The sequence below is a fragment of the Sturnus vulgaris genome, chromosome 3, assembly GCF_052056855.1.
Source record: "Sturnus vulgaris isolate bStuVul1 chromosome 3, bStuVul1.hap1, whole genome shotgun sequence".
NCBI classification, from domain to species: domain Eukaryota; kingdom Metazoa; phylum Chordata; class Aves; order Passeriformes; family Sturnidae; genus Sturnus; species Sturnus vulgaris.
In genome coordinates, this window is record NC_142245.1 from 108,565,994 (window position 1) to 108,584,579 (window position 18,586).

At 40.6% G+C, this 18,586-nt stretch overlaps 1 long non-coding RNA gene across 1 annotated transcript in view; it reads right to left on the reverse strand.

Annotated features, from left to right (window-relative positions):
- The window catches only part of LOC148224525 (uncharacterized), a 30,597-nt gene extending 14,439 nt beyond the window's left edge, over positions 1-16,158 (reverse strand). The window contains exons 1-4 of the long non-coding RNA XR_015802924.1: positions 15,622-16,158; positions 13,444-13,506; positions 1,819-1,900; positions 68-193 (exon numbers count right to left, since the gene is read on the reverse strand). This is a non-coding gene — a long non-coding RNA (uncharacterized LOC148224525). The remainder of the gene's footprint in view (positions 1-67; positions 194-1,818; positions 1,901-13,443; positions 13,507-15,621) is intronic.
- Between the last annotated feature and the right edge of the window lie 2,428 nt (positions 16,159-18,586).

The window sequence follows — 18,586 nt, forward strand, 5'->3', positions numbered from 1 at the left end:
AGATTCTTTGCCTTTTACACCCACCTCTGTGCTGTTTCATCATTAAAAAAAAGGAAGCTAAAGCCACCTGAAGCTTTGTTCCTGGGCTCAAGGAGAGTTAAAGAGCCAGTCAGGGGTACTGGGAGGAGGCAGCTGATGCCTGGTGTGATCCTTGTTCATGGTGGAAACACGAGGAGAAATCAAACAGAGGTGCCTGATATGGAGGGGGAAAAATAAAATAAAATAAAATAAAAGAGAGCAGTTCTCAGAAAACAGAATCACATTTTTCTGCTATTAATAAGTGAGGACCAACTCTCTGGCCTGGAGGCCAACTGGCATGGTCTGACAATAAACCATGCAGCTCCTTGACATCAAGGAAAGCAAATTTAATGTGGAGCTAAATTCATGCTTCTCCTTTGCTGATAAATTCAACTTGTTTCCTGCTGTTCAGCTGGAACAAATGCTTCCATTCCCACTGCCCAGATATCAAGCTCAGGAAATAGCTGAAACCCTGGAAGGGCCTTTTTTTGCTTGCAGTACATAGAGAAATGTTGTGGGATTTTTTTTGTCACTTTAACTGTTTTAAGACTGGAATGGTGTGGTGGTTTTGTTTGTTTGTTTGTTTGGGGTTTTTGTTTGTTTGTTTTGATTTTGATTTTTTTGTTGTTTTTGTTTTTGTTTTTATTTTTCTTTTTCATTTAACCAGTTTTAAGGCTATTTTTTCCCCTGGGAAATATCTTTCATTTGTTAATTTCTCACAATCATATGAGTTTTATTTAAAAATGCAGATATGCGTGAAGAGTTGGTTTTAGTGACATCCACAACAGAATCAGAGAAACAGTTACATAATGCTTTTATTTCAGCTGCTTACACTTGTTTTAATCAATTAATATTTATGGTGGACAACTGACTCCCATGGGAGCTGATTGTGCTGGACTTAGAGTTTGAAAATACAGCTGCAATAACTTAATTTGTTTGCTTCCAGGAGCAAAGATATTTGATTTTCTTATACCAGAGAAAAGGGGAAATAATGATAAAATGAGCCTAATGAGAAAACGAAATGCTATCATATTTATACATTGAGGTGAAGATAGAGAGGAATCATCTCCCTGTGGATTTGCTCTGCTCTTAAGCCATTAGAATTGTCTCAGATCTCTGCATCTGGTCTCTGAAACTAAAGGCTTCACTTCTTCTTAGACCAAGGTTAAATGAGGCTTTTGAGTAAGGAAAACAATTACCATTTCCATTTAAATTTTCTGGAGAAAGAACTGTTATTAAAAATACTCTATTGTCAGTCTGAGAGTTTTTCCATTGCAAACCAAACCGATGTTCAGAACTGTGGAGTTCCTACACTGGAAACAATATTAATATCTTGGTCACCAAATTTTCTTACACAAAAGAAATCCCCATCAGACCACGAGTTTGTTTATAAGGGCAACCCTCTCTCACTGAAACAAACAGTGCATTTTTACAAAGAAAGGCAATATTTTTCTGAGCAAACACACTGCAGTTCAGTCAATGAACACAGCACTTTTTAAATGGCTGCTGCAGAGAAAATCTGGAAAATCCCAGAATAATTCTGGACTAAGCTATCGAGCCCCCTCTGCCGAGGTCTAAGGGGAACTGGGAGAATAAGACCATGCTCAGTCTTGTGAAACGCTATGGATTTACAGATAAATTAAATGAAATTTATAACACAGGTGAAAAAAATTATGTATCATGCCTGTTTCTCTACTTGTTTCTGCTGTCACGGATCAGGTGTGACTGTACCAAAGTCGTCAGAGCTGTACTGCATGAACTAAGTTCGAGATTTGGAATCTACATTAGGTTTGAAATTACCTCTGTAACAGTGCAGATGCTTCTCTAGAAGGCTGTGGGTGGACTTTGGTTGTGCTTCATTGCTCCCTAGACGAGCAGCAAGCTGACAGAGATGAGATGGAAACAGTGAATCAGGACATCAATCCCACCCATATAAAATTCACAGATGAGGAGAAATCTGCCTTCATGAAGCCCAAGAATTTCATTTTTACAGTATTAGATAAGCTGGGAAGATGTTCTTCCAAGACACTGCAGCACGGTGATGATTATTAGCTCAATTCAGTGCCACAATTACTACAGGCCATTTAGCACAAATGTTTCCCCTGTTGCCATCCATTATTCCAGTAGCTTCAAAAATGTCAGTGTGTGCAGCTGAGAGCACTGCACATCATGAAAGAAATATGGTTATATGTGACCAACAGCTCAGCCACGCATTTATAATGCAAAACCTCTGACAACACTTTTCTCCTTGAATATTAAGGAAAAGGCTGCCATTGAAATCAGATGTTGAACCAAAATTTGATTTTTGTCATCGTTGTTAGTCAGTTGCTTATCACATGAACAATTGTTCAGTCCTCTTGGATTGGGCACATCTCACCTGTTTCCTTCATCTAAAATTTCCCATCTAAAATAGATGTCCAAATCTGAGCCACTCACCTTGGATCATTTGCAAAGTTGTCACAGAAAAATATGTTTTTCCAGAGGATGATTTTTTCTCATCCTAAAGTAGATATCTAGGATGGCATAGAGAACCATTTGTTTACAAAAAACTAGGTGAATTTGCTCATCTTACCCTAAATATAACAATAATAACAATAATAATAACAACAACAACAACAATAATAATAATAATAATAATAATTTTATTACTTTGTATTTTAATTAAATAAATTCACTCTTTTCTCTTAAAACCTTCATAGCAGAGTGACCCTGTGGAGGCTGGGAAGATGTGGAACTTCAATTCCTATGGGAAGAGAAGTCAGCAGAGGAGGCACTGCTCCCTCCTGGCATTGCACAGCATCCTTCACTCAAATCCCTGGGATCCACAGCATGTGGAGTGTTTCTCCACCGAGCTGCAGAGGGATTTGGGCACCTACTGCTAATTCAGTGTCAACAGCTGGAGTATTTCTGTCAGTAGACTAAAGAGAAACACACCTGAACTTCCAACCTCCCTTAGGGATTGTAACAACAGTAGCTGTATTTGTTTAACAGAAGTAATTTGAGTGTTTGAACTAAATATATTAATTGAGACCTGGAAATAATCTTTCCTGAGTATTTTAAGCTGTCTACCTTGAAAAGGAGTCCAAGCTCACTGTGCAGAATGGTTGGCAGAGATGGGCACTGAATTTCTCCTCTAATAAAGGGCAGCAGAAATGATCGTTCTCTCTAAAAGCAAAAGGGAGATAAGGTGATGAACCTACAAGATGCTTAAATCTCTCTGTAAAGGCTCTTAGAGATGAGATCCTGTGTGATGGTCAAGTAATGGCAGAAGCAAGGTCACTGAAGTGCCCCCTCAGCACTGCAGCCTTCACACTGTCAGCACCTCAGGGAGCACCAGGCTGATGCTCACACCTCCAGCCCCGTGCCTGGTCACACTGTGGTGCTCCAGAGATGCTCCCACCTCTCCTGTGCAGTGCAGAGGGGAGAAGGGAACAAACACTGATTCCCCCCACAATATCAGCTGGTCCAGTGACCAACAGGGAGAAAAAGAAAGCATTAAAGTGCATTTAATGAGAGAAAACAAAATGATGATTTGCTGGGTGGGTCAGTGGTGACAGGCTTTGCAAATCCTGGCTTTAAAGAAATTATTCAGAAACCCCATGTAGCTCCCAAGAAAGTGCTGAGGAGGCTCTTGAAGAAATCCCATTTCAATTTGCTTATTTAAGTTAGTAGAAAAAAGACCTCCTTGTTATCTAATTTGTTGATGAGTTCAGACACTTTCTGGAATGATTTCTTGCATAATTTACCTTATTGATACATTATTTATAAGTCCTCATTCAATTTCAGGCTCAGGGTTTGGATGTGAGTCTTACATAACGAGTAGCTGGTGTCACCTCGTGTCAGAGGAATCAAAAGTGGTTTTGACAACCCTGGGATTGTCACTAAAACAGCAATATAATCAGAGTTAATTTTTCACTGCTGAATCATTGCAAAATGCTCCCCTGCCATTCCCTCACAGGAAACTAATAAATTATAATGTGCTTTATCTGTTGAAGAAAATTTGCTAAGGAGCAGCAGTTCCTGGCTAAAATGCTCCATAAACTGAGATCCAGTGTCTATGACTGGAAGAAGCACTTTCATGATTTATTTTTTTTAAGATGATACATTCCCTTCAATTTTAATCTGGATACATGGATGTGGGAAGACCCATGGTGTTTGCACCATGGGCTTCAAAACATGGGTATTCTGCAGATTCCTCAGTAATACACATTGAACTTAAAGAATTCAGTGAGCCTTCAGATTATACACTGGCCCTGGGAGCTCAGGATTTCCTTTAACATTCTGGAAAAGTGGTTAAAATAGATATATATACATCCTGAGAGGAGCATATATATATTGACAGTGTCCACTCACTGTGGATGGGAAACACCCTTTAGTGGCAGGCACATAATGCATTTTGATAGAGAAAGAAGATCAATTGGCTGTTTGAGATAATAAATAATTTTCTCTTGTTCAAAAGTCTGGAGCTAAATAGCAAAAACCTGTTAAGCCTGTCTCTCTGTGAGCTGAAATATTCTGTTTCTGCCTTGTTGTTTTCTTTAGCAAAGCAGGAAAAGAATTATTACTTGAGGTATATTCCATACAAGTTTGTTATCTAATCTGTCAAGCTTTGAATCAGACTGGCCTTATTAATGTAAGAATCATTCACAGCGTTCCCTGTGATGTGATCTGGGTATTTTAGATGGCATCAAATCCCTGCCTGTCATAACATCCACTGTAAGAGCCTTTGCTGCTCACTTCAGGGAAAGTGAGTTTTGAGTTTTCAGCTGTATTTCAATGACTGTTTAGGAATAATAATATGGGTTTGAAATTGGTTTTCAATTTCCCTTCAAAAGGAAATCATTGCTTCTTATTTAAAAATTGCTAGATTTGTACCTGTAGTTGCCAGTACTCATGGTGGGCTGCTCTTCATGGGATGCATGTGAAGAATCATGTTAAAGTTCCTTCTGATGCCCAAGTACCAAGTACCTTGTGCTTTACTGCTTTTTGGAAACAGATGCTTCATTCTTTTTGCCTGATGACTTCCAAAAGATTAGTGAGTACTGTGGTCATTTCCAAATGTCCCTGCAGCCTTCAGCACCTCACACACTTTTTGAAGGAAAGGGCAAGTGCAGATGCCTTCCAATTCTCAGACTTGTGCTTTGAAAACAGTATCTTTTTACAGAAATGTTTTTAATTATTCATTTTTTTAGAAGCTGGGATTGGATTCTGTGAGCATTCATACTGAAGATTAATAAAACTCTCAAACTCTACATAAACAGACATAATCACCCAGTTTCAAGCAGGTTGGCAGTAAGCCAGTGGCCAAACATTAATTGTAACCCCTTTGCTGAGTCCCCATTGGAGTCTGGCAGGCATCACTCCCCAGCCCTGTCCATAATCACCCTTCCACACCACACTCGAGTGGGAATTTGTTCAGTGGTGCATTTAAGGATGCAAATACGATGGCTCCTGCCTGCCCTCCATTTGCACTTGCAGGTTTGTTTATGCACTGAAGGCTGCTCCCAGCTCCAAGCTGTGCCTGGCCAGCCTGGGAGTGAGCAAACACTTTCTGCTACGGATCAGGAGGCAGCAATGCAAACAAACCCTCCTTGTCAGCAACATTCCCTCAGGTGAAGACAGCCCATGAAGGGAAAGGAAAAGGGAGAAGTGTTGTTTGGGACAGGTACTGTGCTCTGAGTGCCATCTGTCACTGCCAGTGAAGTGAATCTTTCCCAGTACAGGCTCTCCTGACGCTCACAGGACGCCCAGCCTTGACACCAGGGGTGGCTCCAAGCCAAACCAGAGAGCCCTTCAGGGGGCAGGAGCTTGTGCACATACTGTGCTTGAGGAAGGATTGATGAGCCACAGCTTTGGCCCCCAGCAGCTGTCCTACCTCTGGCTTTTCCTGGTCACAGAGTGAGCTCTGTGCCCACCTACCACCAGGCTGGCAGCCCAGACTGAGCAAAACAGGATATGGATACGTGCTGTGGTATCCAGCCACCTCACTGCAGAAAACACTGGCACAGAGGTCTCTGGAATGGTTTTTGCCTCCATTTTGAGAGACTGGGATAAGGAGAGCATCCACCTTGACTGGAGTTAGCCAGAAAAAATTTTCTTCCTTTTTTTTCCTAATCCCTTTCATTATAGAGCAATGTTTGCTGCAATGGGGTTTGAAGAACACAATTTAAGAGAATTTATTCATATTAATGGAGAAATTTTCTATACTAACAACAGCAGATGAAAGTGTGGAAGTTGCATGGGAGAAAACCAGTAGAGAATTCAGAAATGTAGAAGATGCCCATTCCCACTGTGCTCTGATAAGGGAAATGTGCTCACCTCAGCCAAGGGGCTGCAGATGAAAATCCAGAGAGGGAAGTCCCCTCGTAAGAGCAGCCCAGCAGCTGAGTGCAGGTCAGAACCAGGTCCCCAGGATGTTAATGCAGGCTGCCCTGGCTTCAGAGCTGGCACCTCTGGTCACACTCTGCTACCCTGGGAAGTGTTATCCTTCCACTGGTGTTGGCATCCCAAGCAGGACCACTCCCAAATCCTTCTTGTCCTTTGTATTCTGTGCACACTGGATTTCTGTTTATCTATCAGAGGGGTAAGCATGTCTCAGAGGGCCTTGATTATAGCCCAGCATTCTGCAGATTTCACAAGGATGCCAGTGGCAGACTACGTTTGGTTAGGGCTTACAAATACCTGAGTGGCAGAAAAATGCTGAAAGTAAGAACTTTGGAATTTGAATTTATGGGCACTCATTAGCTGAGTCACTGTGACTATTGGTCTCAGATCACCTTTATAAATTAATGTTGTGAAGATTTTGTTCAAAGATTTCAAAGATTTTTTTCTTTTCTCATGTGCTGTTTGTACACAGGTTTTTCTTTTTCACTGGTGCTACAGGAGAAGGTGGCATAAAAAAATAGCCCCTTGACTTGAAATGAAAGCTTTATTCAGACTTGCTGGATGGCAAGAGACTTTTCTTTGAGTTCCTGAATTTCAGCAATGGTCTAATTGCAGCAGGTGTGTCAGCAGCTTGCTAAATGAAAAAAAACTCTAAAAAACAAAAAACCCCCACCCCAAACAAAGAAACAAAAAACAACAGCAAAAAACAAAGAAAAAAACAAAGAAAAAAACAAAGAAAAAAGTGAAAAAAAGATAAAAAGGTGCTGCTTAAGTTACTTTGATTGAATAGGAAAGGAAAATAATACACTGATGCATTTCTGGGTATTTTTTTTCTTGAAACTGCTAGAATAAAGCCAGTTTTGCTGTGTTATCTCACTGTGATTGTCAGTTAAATAGAAGAATTTTGATTTGCACTGGAAGCTGAGCAAAAAGTTCCATGCTCAGTTTTTGAAGGATATACATTCAAACCTGATACCTTGGCTTTATCACTCAAATGGGTAATTTCTGAGGTTTGGTAAATATAATCAAAAGGGCACAGACATATCTTGCTGCACCAGTTTCTGACAGCGCAAGCACCTGGATTTTGTGATGATTATGAAACAATTCTGTCATATTTGCAGACCTATTTGCATTGCATTTTCAATGAAAGTGAAGCAGAAAAAAAAAGAAAAAAGAAAGGAGACACCTCAAAGGAAGAATAGAAAACTAAAAATACACCCACTCTCTCTGTGTTTTCAAACTAGAGCAGAGCATCGGAGATGAAAGAATTTGCTTTTCTTTAATCTCACAGTGCAGCTGCCTCATCTGTTGCCTGCCATGTGTCCGTGTCACAGGAGCAAGTTTCACCTTTCTCCAAAAGCCACATCCTCTGACAGCTCTGATAAACAGCAGGCAGCCAGCCAGGCTCACTGGATCTTTCAAAATCCCAACCCTGTGAACCCAAGAGTCATTTCTCCAGGAAAGCTGTAAATCATACCCCAGCTTTGCTGGCTCCCGGGGATCTCAGGGAAGCAGAGAACAGCAAAGCAACTCGCCCTTGCTGATCTCTGCAGCTTGCTCCTCTGTGAGCATCCCAGCCCCAAGCAGTGACAGTTTTGTCTTGCCCCTTTTCACATAAAAAGGAGTTTAAGTTGAGGAGCTGCAGAGGAGGGACATGGTTGTGTCCTTTTTGCTGCAGATGGGAAGGCAAATCCCTCTGGGATCCAACCATTCCTACCCTGGGCTGGGCTTTCACCACTGGATAACACCAGGGAAAGCATTAAATTGAGCTTTTTGAGCAGATTCTCTGAATTCTCATTGCTTTAAGCTCAGGGGCCTCCTATGCCTTTTTTTGAGGAAGGAACATCAGAAAATGGTTCTCCCTCATCATTTGCCACTCACAACATGATCAGGTGAATCAGTGGATTAGGGACAATGGTGGAAAGCAGCTGAAGAATCACATCCTCACAATCTGTGTGAGCTCCACCAAGACAATATTTAAAGATTATAACAAAATTTTCATTGTGTAAAAGGAAATTAAAAGATTCCCATGCAAAAAACTCTATTTGTTGGCATTTTTTCTCTTTATGAGTAGGGCAAAATTAGCACCTGGGGGATACTGTAAATTTGTCTAGTCCTGATAAAAAATAAATGAATACCACAAATCTTCAGCAGTAAACTAGTTAATAATGTATTGACCCCTGAATTACAGGGTAAAAGTACAATATATCTTTTTGGAGGGCACACCTCCATTTTCAAGCATTTTTATTCACCCTGGATACATAAATCTGCATTACTGAGGAGAAAGTTTAGCACAAGGTAATAGTGGCTGCTTATCAAAAATTTATTAAAGAGTGACTTAATCATGTAAATGACACCAGGCATGCAAAGAAAAAGAAAAGATGGGATGGTGTTTTCAAAGTAAACACAGCGATGCAGTATTTCTTCTGACTCCTATAATGCATAACAACTAGGTACCAATAAGATGTAGACCAACTTCACTTTCTTTGTTTATGCAAATATTTATTTCCATACACAAATATATGCATAAGGCTTAATTATAATCAGAAAACTTAATTATAATCAGAAAGCCTAATGATTATCAGAAAACTTAATTATCACGAGCAAAAATTTACTTTCTCTTTTCAAAGTGCTGGCTTAGTGAGGTAACTGGGATAGGAACTTGTTACCACTGAAATAATGGATTAAAAAAAGTCATTGTGAGGCAAAAATCAGGCTCCTAACTCTCACCTGAGTTGCTTCGTGGCTTATGCAGTTACTCCTGGTTCACCAACCCTAGGCTTGTCTTACAAAATATCTTTGTAATTCACTGGTCATTAAAATTGAGAGTTTGGGCTGCATTTTTTTGCCTAGTTAATGATGGTATTGCATCATACCAAATTGGAGCAGGCACCTCCTGAGCTAATGCCAGCTGAATTCAAAGAAAGCACCATGACAGAGGCTGAAACAACCTCAGTGAGGGATGCACAGGAAGGTTTGTGTCAGGTCTGTTGAGTCAGGGCTGGACTTTCATTATGAACAGGCCCTAGAAGAGGAAAATATGTAGGGGACTCACAGAGCATCAGCTGTACCAGAGGAAAGATCTTCCTCACCTTCACTTTGCTTGAATATTTTATTAACTCGGATTGTCAGTTTGCCATAAAACTGCAGAGAGAACAGGCAGCAGAGGGAAAAGTTTGAAGATAGGAAGAAGATTGTTCTTGTATAACTTACAGAGCCAATAACAGAATGGTTTGGGTTGGAAGGGACTTTAAAGCCACCTTGTTCCAACCCCCTGCCATGGGCAGGGACACCTTCCACTATCCCAGGTTGCTCTGAGCCCCATCCAACCTGCCTTGAACACTTCCAGGGATGGAGCACCCCCAACTTCTCTGGGAAACCTGTGCCAGTGTCTTACCATCCTTCCAGTAAAGAATTTCTTCCTAATGTCTCATCTAAACCTGCCCTCTTTCAGTTTGAAGCCATCTCCCCTTGCCAAAAGTCTCTCTCCATTGTTCTTTTAGGTCCCCTTTAGGTACTGGAAGGCAGCCATAAGGTTCTGAATTTTCTAATAATCCAAATATTTCCTTTAATAAAGTGTCATTTATTTTACAATTGTAAAAGTCTCTCGTGTTAACCCCTGGTACATGGAGAGGAGACAGAAGAAAACAAAATGTGTGTTTTCTGCTGCAATGCCAGACCATGGCCAGGAGTTTCAGGAGTGCAGCTCACTCTCACATGTGTCCACTGCTCTCAGAATGCATTTTCAAAAGTTGGCAGTGCCATGGCCTCTGTGTCTAAGCTTAGACCATCCATCCATGTTCATACTAAAAAAGTCTTTATCTTCTGAATTAGGAATGGAGCTGCACATGGGAAAAGGTCATTTGCCCAAATTAACCCTCAGGGTAAGCTTGGGAGGTTTATTGAGTTGTGTCTACAGTAGCAGCTACCCTAGACAAATTCTGAGTGCAGGCTCCAGTGTGTAGTTATTGGTGTTATTCAGTTGTAAAAGTGAACATTTATGTTACCAGAAGTGTTCATGGGATCTCTTTTCCTGTGTTTCTTGTTGCTACTGCAGGGATTTCTGAATTACAGAGGAATTTTTTCATATCCCTGTCTGTTTGCTTATGACAAAATGAAGTCATAACCCTGATTTGGACATCTCTGCTTATTTGCTGTAGGTGTGACAGGGATGCTACAAACGTTATTGTCACTGACAATATCTGATATGTGTCCCTTGAGTGCAAAATGTACATTCCTTTCCCCTACCCCTTAATATGGTGTCAAATTAATGATTAGCTTTTTACAGCACAAGCTTTACCCCCACGAGTATTGTTGCATCACCTTGCTGTCATTTTTGCTTCCTGAATGAATAAAAGTGAGCATGAGTGAATCAATTAATTATTGGGAGAAGAGATTGTCCTATTCAGGTGGTCCTGAATGAAATGGACAGTTCTGAATTAGCCTGGCAGAACTCCCACCTTTGTCTAACTCAGAACCAAACCTGTGATTTACACCCAAAGCTCTCACTAGCTTTGTCCTGACTTGTGCTTATGGCTTGAAATGTGTCTCCATTTCTCCATATTTGGGTTGTGGACAGTTCATTTTTCTCGTGCTTTAGAAAAACTTCAAGGGTGACACTGGTGCAAAATTGCCATCAGTCTTCAGTAGGATGTTCTATTGATTTCAGATTAGCAAACATCACCTTAGAAAGGCTAAAGTTAGCCTGGTCTAAAGAAAACCAGACTGGAAAAGATGCTGGCATGGACCTTGCACAGCACAGATTTACTCAAGCCAGGGACACAGGGGGTTGATTGAACACTGCAGGTCTCTCTCCCTGCTGCATTTGACAGAGGGGTGGTCTGATTATTTTTTTGTCATTTGTCAGCTGGATGGATGTGCCACAGATGAGGGAGGCACATTGTTGGGTTTAGACACTCACTGCAGTGTGAATAGAGATTTCTCTCTCAGAGTGGGGATGTACTGAGGAGTTCTGCTTCCCCTCCAAGACCAGCCTTCTCTTGGGTGCCATCTGACAAAATATTTAGGGATGAGCTATTCAGTAGGTTTTAAGCATTTGGGTAAAGTTAAGTACCAAGCCAATTTTCTGAAAAGATGTGAATTGCTGATGCAGGCTCTTAACTGTAAGAAATAACATTATACTCTAAAGACAGCTCTTTGTATTTATGTTCTGAGCACATTAGGAATTTTTCATTCATCATCCTTATGACATTGGAAATAGCACAGGGTGAGGCTAGGCAGAAGGGCAGATCTGAACCTGAGCACTCTGATGCCTCTGTCTGTAGATTTACATGATCTCGGGTGTGTACTCCTGCAGTTAATTACATGTATTCATCATCTTTTGATGACATATTTCCATTACATGGCACCTTTCCAGTGTCACCGTGTGCCTCTCAGCACAGATTGGTTTGTTCTGAGGAATAAAAGGGAAATAATAACAGTCTTTCCACCATCACCCTTTATGACCTGAACTTTTAATGTCCATAAATAAAAGTGATGAGGACAGTTGTGCACTCCCAAGGCCTTGAAGTTTTCTTTGCCTATTTTAAAGAAAAGATTTAAAGCATTGAAATACTGTTTTCTTATGAGTTTAAGATTTTCTTATGGGATAAATTGGATTTTCTGATGGTAGTGAAACTTCTTTGGAGGTCTTCTCACACTTTCTCTCTTGTAATATGAGAAGTCTTGGCTTGCTGAATGATGAGGGAAGAAGAGACTGAACTGCAACAGTATTTTAAAAAGTTCAATTCCCAGGTCATCCTCTTTAGCAACAAACAAGAACTGAGGTGCAGAGCAATGAGGTGACTTCACTGAAGTCACCCAAGGGCAGACCCTTGTCCTTTCCAATGCAATCACTCACTTTTCCTCTTAACAATGCCATGTGAATTTTGGACATTGTCAGCCACTCTGTCAAACACGGTAATCTTTGGACAAAACCAAAACAAACAAAATGTCAAGGGGATTTCTTTTCCTTTGTTGATTTTTTTTTCCCTTAATAATTTCTGAGAAGAAAAAAAGGAAAGTAACTGTCATGAAATGTGTGCTCAGCCCAGGCTACAGGTGAGAGGTTTCCCAGACACGCTTGAATTAAAGCATCCCTGAGTTCCACATTGAACCACATTGGTTCTAGTGGGTGATGGATGATGCCTCTCTTTCCCTTTCCCTTTCCCTTTCCCTTTCCCTTTCCCTTTCCCTTTCCCTTTCCCTTTCCCTTTCCCTTTCCCTTTCCCTTTCCCTTTCCCTTTCCCTTTCCCTTTCCCTTTCCCTTTCCCTTTCCCTTTCCCTTTCCCCACATTCCCCATTTTTTTTCAGCATAGAACTAATGGAGCACCCAGAAGATGAGAATAAATAGCATTTACTACTTCTTTTTAATGAAGAAATCAGCTAATGACAATAAAAATCTGATTTCCAGACACTGCACATGCACCCTACAATCTTAAATACTCAAGACTGGAAATAAAATGTGAGCAACTTCATGACATGCAACTGTGTTCAAGGAACACTTGGTAAGAGACCAAGATTTCAAAAACGTCAAAGTTAAGATTTTAAATGAAATTTTAATTTGCCTCTCTGTGTGGCCATGTGTGGAAATGGTCCATAATTCCATGGACACATTTTATTTGGTTACATGGGGACTTGATTTACTCAGTTTACAGTCTGAGCATCCCTTTCTAGGGATTTGGACTGTGAGTGTAGATTGATGTGATCCTCTCCTTATTTATTGCAGAAGATGAAAAATAAGTAGTGATGGAGACAGATCAATATTCTGCTTCATTAATTAAAAACAAGTCAGCATAATTCCTTTAAGCAGGTTCCATCCTGGTCCCCCCAGCAAGAAGTTGATGATCAGAGGGGCTGAAGAGCTCAAAGCAGACTCGGTGCTGCTCAGGCTGACCATGCTCTGTGCAAGTCAACTGGACCCATAATTTATGTGCTGGACTCTGAACCTTTGTAAAGAATTAACAATGAAAAGGCTTTGTAGTTTTAAACATTTAGTAAAAAAGTGGGTGCTTTTCAAAGAAAGAGTAAAAATGTGCATACCTAATAATTGATTTTCCTGTTAAAGCTGAAGGATGAATCCCAAGGATCTTTCTCAAGAAAAATCTGTAGGACATAGAGTATTGTATACATTCACATATATTTATATTTTTTCATGCAAAAATAGAATAGCAAACTGATGCCCCTTTTCCCTCCCTTTTTCACTATGGAGGGAAAATACCCACAGCTTTTTTTTATCTTTTTCCTGAGACTTTCCATTAGAAATCTTCTTCAAATTAAAAAAATATTCTTCTTTCATGGACATTGATTCTTCTTCCCCACGGAGTTTGAAAAGGATGCTAAAAATTATTAAGTTTTCAGCACAGGTTTTCTCTGAAGCATGATTTTCATTCAGAGCAGGAGTGTCTGAGGGATGAATGACCAGAGATCAATGTTTAATTTTGCACTCTGAATTGGTTTTACTATAGACCATATCAAATATAGATGACAATGAATTAAAATAGTTTCTATTCTCTCGCCATGCCCACATGTGCCTGAATAAAGGGTTTGTTGTTGCTTCCTTTTTTTGAGTTGTGAACCTAATTAGAAATAGAATGTGTGAATGTGTACATGTGATATCTTTCCACTGGATCCCATGCAAAATTTTTATGTAAATCTGAGGGATTAAATTATCAAGTTTTCCAATGGTCATTGTATTAATTTCTTTCTGAAAAAGCAAAACATAAATCAGAAGAATTGTCAGGGCATACTAGGAAACTAAAAACATCTCAAAAACTTTTCTTATGAAAAAATGAATTATTCAAGAGCAATTTTCTTGGGTCCAGGGTGTACTGGGCTGTGTTCTCTCGGCTCACATTAAAACCTCTGAGTTACAATGCAGTGATGTGAGTCAGGACCTCATCCCTGTACAAAACCTGCATTTGTTCTCATGATGTGACTGTTGGGGAGCTTTTGGAGAGCTGTTATTGACATTTCAGAGAGGAGCATGGGAGCAAGGAACACAAGAGAGTAAAGAATAGATTTTTCCTAAGTTCCAAAAAATAAATGCCTTGGTTAGGGGCATTCCAGAGGGGCATGATGACACTGAAGTCATAAAAGACTTTTTCTATCTCAAAAGATTTTCTCTATGTCATAGATCTTCAAAGTAAGAATTTTTGTGTGTCTCTCCATTGATGATGGAGGGATTTCAAAGAGAGATTTCTCCAAGAGGGGAGAGCAACTCTGGGACAGCTCACTCACAGAATTTTGACATCCCCGTCCTGAACAACTGCCTTTGGTAGGCACGGATATTTATAGAGTGCAAATATTTCTCTTCTGGGCCATTTATGCCACGGGTGTGTAGGGGCACTGTAGTTTTGCACCCATTGCTCTCTTTCCCCCACTTCATCCTTGGTTAAACCCCTATAAACCCATAATTCTTCTGAATCTCAGTGAGTGAAGAAATAATAGTCTTATAAAATTAATCAAGGATCATATTCAAGTTTCATAATCAATGCTGTCCTTCAAGATATCAAACAGTAAAAACTCTTGATGTTAGTTCTTTGGTTCTATTATTAGCAATGGCCATAATGGCTCTGTTTTCCTGGGAGAATGCTGAAATATCATTTTTGGTTACTTAAATTCTACCCAAAGCACCAAGTTTGGGTGGTTGGTGGGTCTGAGTTTGCAGAAGAACTGTTGAATTCTGCCACATACTTACAGCTTGTGTGAAATTTTTTCTCACAATTTGTGTGAATTTTTCTCACACAATTTTCTCAAAATTTGTGTGATTTTTTTCTCTTGTTCTAAACCAGATAATATTGGTGAGGACGCTCTTTGTCAAACAACCCTCTCATCCTCAAAAGCACTGCTGCTCAGAAGAGATGATACCCTGGGGCTCTAGAACCTCATTCGTTTTGGCTCTCAAATAAATGCTACAGGGAAATATTGAGTAGCGAGTGTACTTCCTTAAGAAAGTTGGTACCTAAAGATATCAGACTCTAAACACCTCATGACTTTCTTCAGAAACTAAGGTTTTACATGTGTTCACATAACAGAACAACTCCTCCAGCTAGAGAGAAAATTGAGAATAGTAGAGTGAAATCAGCAGAAGCCTCAGAGGTCGGGAGAGACCTGTGCTGGCTGGCAAGAGCAAACAGGTGACTGTCAGTACCACAGACATCACATGCATTAGAAGTCAGAAGATTCGAGAACAAAAGCAGGCGTGGAGATGAGGTTTACCTGCAGAGATGACAGCCTAGCAAGGGTGTACCTGTGCCTGGGGCTTTTAGGACACCTGAGGGACACTCTGGCTGCTCTTCACAGACACAGGAGTGGCCACTGCAGACTGAGACCACCGTGGTGCATTTGCCTCCTGCCTGAAGTGCTCCTGGACCACTCTCTTTTTGCCAGCAGCCTAAGCAAGTGCACAGATTTCTCTCTTTCAGCCCCCTGCGTGCTTTGCAGCCTCCAGGCAAACACGGGGGTGTTCCTGCAAGGTGCTGGGAGACTCAGCTTGAAGTCGGAGCTTTATGACTGAAGTGTGTGATGCTTCCAGCCTCAGCTCTTTCATGAAGTTTTTGCCTTCATCAATCCTTCCTTCTAGGAGGAAATCTTCCATTTAATATAAAGGGATGCCTCTGGCTTTGCCCTGCTGCCAGTGTCTTCAAAAGCATCAGCATTTTTTCATTCTAATTAAAAATGAAAAATTCATCAATTATCAATCATTCTCGTGCACAGATCTGAGCTGTGCTAGAAATACCCTATTTCCTGGCTGCATGTTTGCCTCAGTATAGCCATTCTACCTCAGGGGTAGAAAACAGGGTGATTCTAGTAAGATAGAAAAGCACCATTCACAGTTATTCAATCCGGGCTCATTCACACTTTAGAGCTTTCAATTGCAGCACATAATTCCTCTTCATTATTACTTTACTCACGTGTCCTGCAACCCACACTTGATCTCAGCTTCCCAAGTTCCCTGAAGGGTCCCGTTTGCACACTTTGCTATTTTACAAATCCACTAATAACAGTGTAGAATGGACTAAATGACCTATATACACGGAAAAACACAACCATGTGCTCAGTTACAGAGTGATATTTTTCATATATTTGTTCTGCTTTTTGAAAACACCCACCAAACTGAAATGATAATAATAATTTCCTCTTTCTGCAGGGTTTTGTTGCTTCACAATCTTTGCTTTATTTTGCAAAAAAATATGATCTGCCGATTTCAGTGGGATTAATTATATGCTAATGCTTTGCAAATGTCTGTGTTTAGCCAGAAATCCTTTAAAAAGTATTAGGTGTAAATAAATGTAGAATATTGCCCATTATGCCTCACTGCTCTTACTGCTTCAGCAGCTCACTGCTTCAATAGCACATTTATTAAATTTCACCTGAGCAAGGTATGAAATCCATTTCTGACTAACAGAACCATGAAGGAAAAAATGCTTATTTTTTGGAAAGTGCCTGTGTGGTGTTCACATTGTGAAAATGACTGGCAGTTTCCAAAGAGAATCTGTAACTTTCTAATTAATTTCAATTTGGTAGAAACATATTTTTACTTGACAGTTTTGTTACACTCAATTTTTTAACAGTTCAGCTTTTTCTGGCTTTGAATATTTCTGATCAATATGATCTCATTATTTTATCTTAAAGAGTCCTCAGTTTTGATGGTTTTCAATGTCTGACTTGGTAAATCAATCAGAATAACACACTGATAAGAAAGGAAATCCATCAGAAACAAGATGAAATCCTTGAAATATAATAGCAAGTAGAAAACTTACAAAGTAAATAAAATTCCTAAAAATACAATAACAGCAGCTGAGTTCTAATAGGAAACAAGTCTCACAACTATTTCATAATATTCTGTATGAGATGTGAGCCAAAATCAGTAATGGCTGTTGCTGATGTGGGAGAAAAGATGTGCTGGACCAACAGCAACAACTGACTCTTGAATTATTATGCCTTGCTTTACCCACAGAAGCTTCTGGCCAGGGTGGTGCCCAGCATTATTTGCCTTTAATAGCAGTAATATTGCATCAGGGTGATGGGGGCTTTGGCAGCCACCAAAGTGCACTTGAGAGCCGTGTCTGGCAGGCAGCAAAGCCAGGGGATGGTCCTGAGCTGGGAATGGCATCCACTGCTCTGACTGTCAGACAAATGTGTTGGCAGGGCAGAGTGAGGCAGAGATCACAGAATCACAGAATTGTTTAGGTTGGAAAGGACCTCTAAGATCACTGAGTCCAGCTCTTAACCCAGCACTGTGTTCACCACTAAACCATGTCCTCAGGTGCCATGTTCATCTTTATTTGAGACATTTCCAGAGATGGTGACTCCACAACTTCCCTGGGCAGTTTATTCCATTGCTTGGCAGCCCTTTTAGTGAAGAAAATTTTCCCTGTTATCTGACCTAAACTTCCTCTAGCACAACTTGAATCCATTTCCTTGTCACTGGTTACCTGGGAAAATAGACCAACCCACCTGGCTGTCCCCTCTGTCAGGGAATTGTGCAGAGCCACAAGGTCCCCCCTGAGCCTCCTTTTCTCCAGGCTGAGCCCCTTCCCCAGCTCCCTCAGCTGCTCCTCATCATCCTTGTGCTCCAGACCCTTCCCCAGCTCTGTTCCCTTCTCTGGACTCACTCCAGCCCCTCAATGTTTTTCTTGTCATGAGGGGCCCAGAACTGGACACAGGATTTGAGGTGTAGCAGATTCTGGCAGTAGCTGAATAAATTCATGGAGATAATGGTGAGACTGGAAGTGAGGTGTTTGAGGAGTGAGATGGTACAAAAGATATTTTAGGACAATAATTTCTTCCTGTTTCAAGCCCATATGTGAACCTCCAGGGAAGAGCTCCTGGCTGGTGCCCTGAGAGGAGCAAGAGGAAGTCCTGCATTATCAAACACAGGGATGATAGAAGGAATAGGCTAAAAATGCCTTTTGCCATTGGTAGCATCCCACTTACTGCTGGATGCCTCCTAGAGCCAGATTTTCTGGGGTACTCACCTTTCAAGGAATGACATTAATTACAAATTGATGTTAACCATTCTGTTTGGGGCTTCCCCCTCAACCCTCCAAGGTGCTGCAGAAGTGGAGCACATGCACAGCTCAGGGTCTCATGGGAGCTATGTGCTACCCCTGTCCCTCCAAACTGATCTGGAAACCTGAGCTGGCAATAAAAAAACCAAACCATAATAATTAAAAATAAT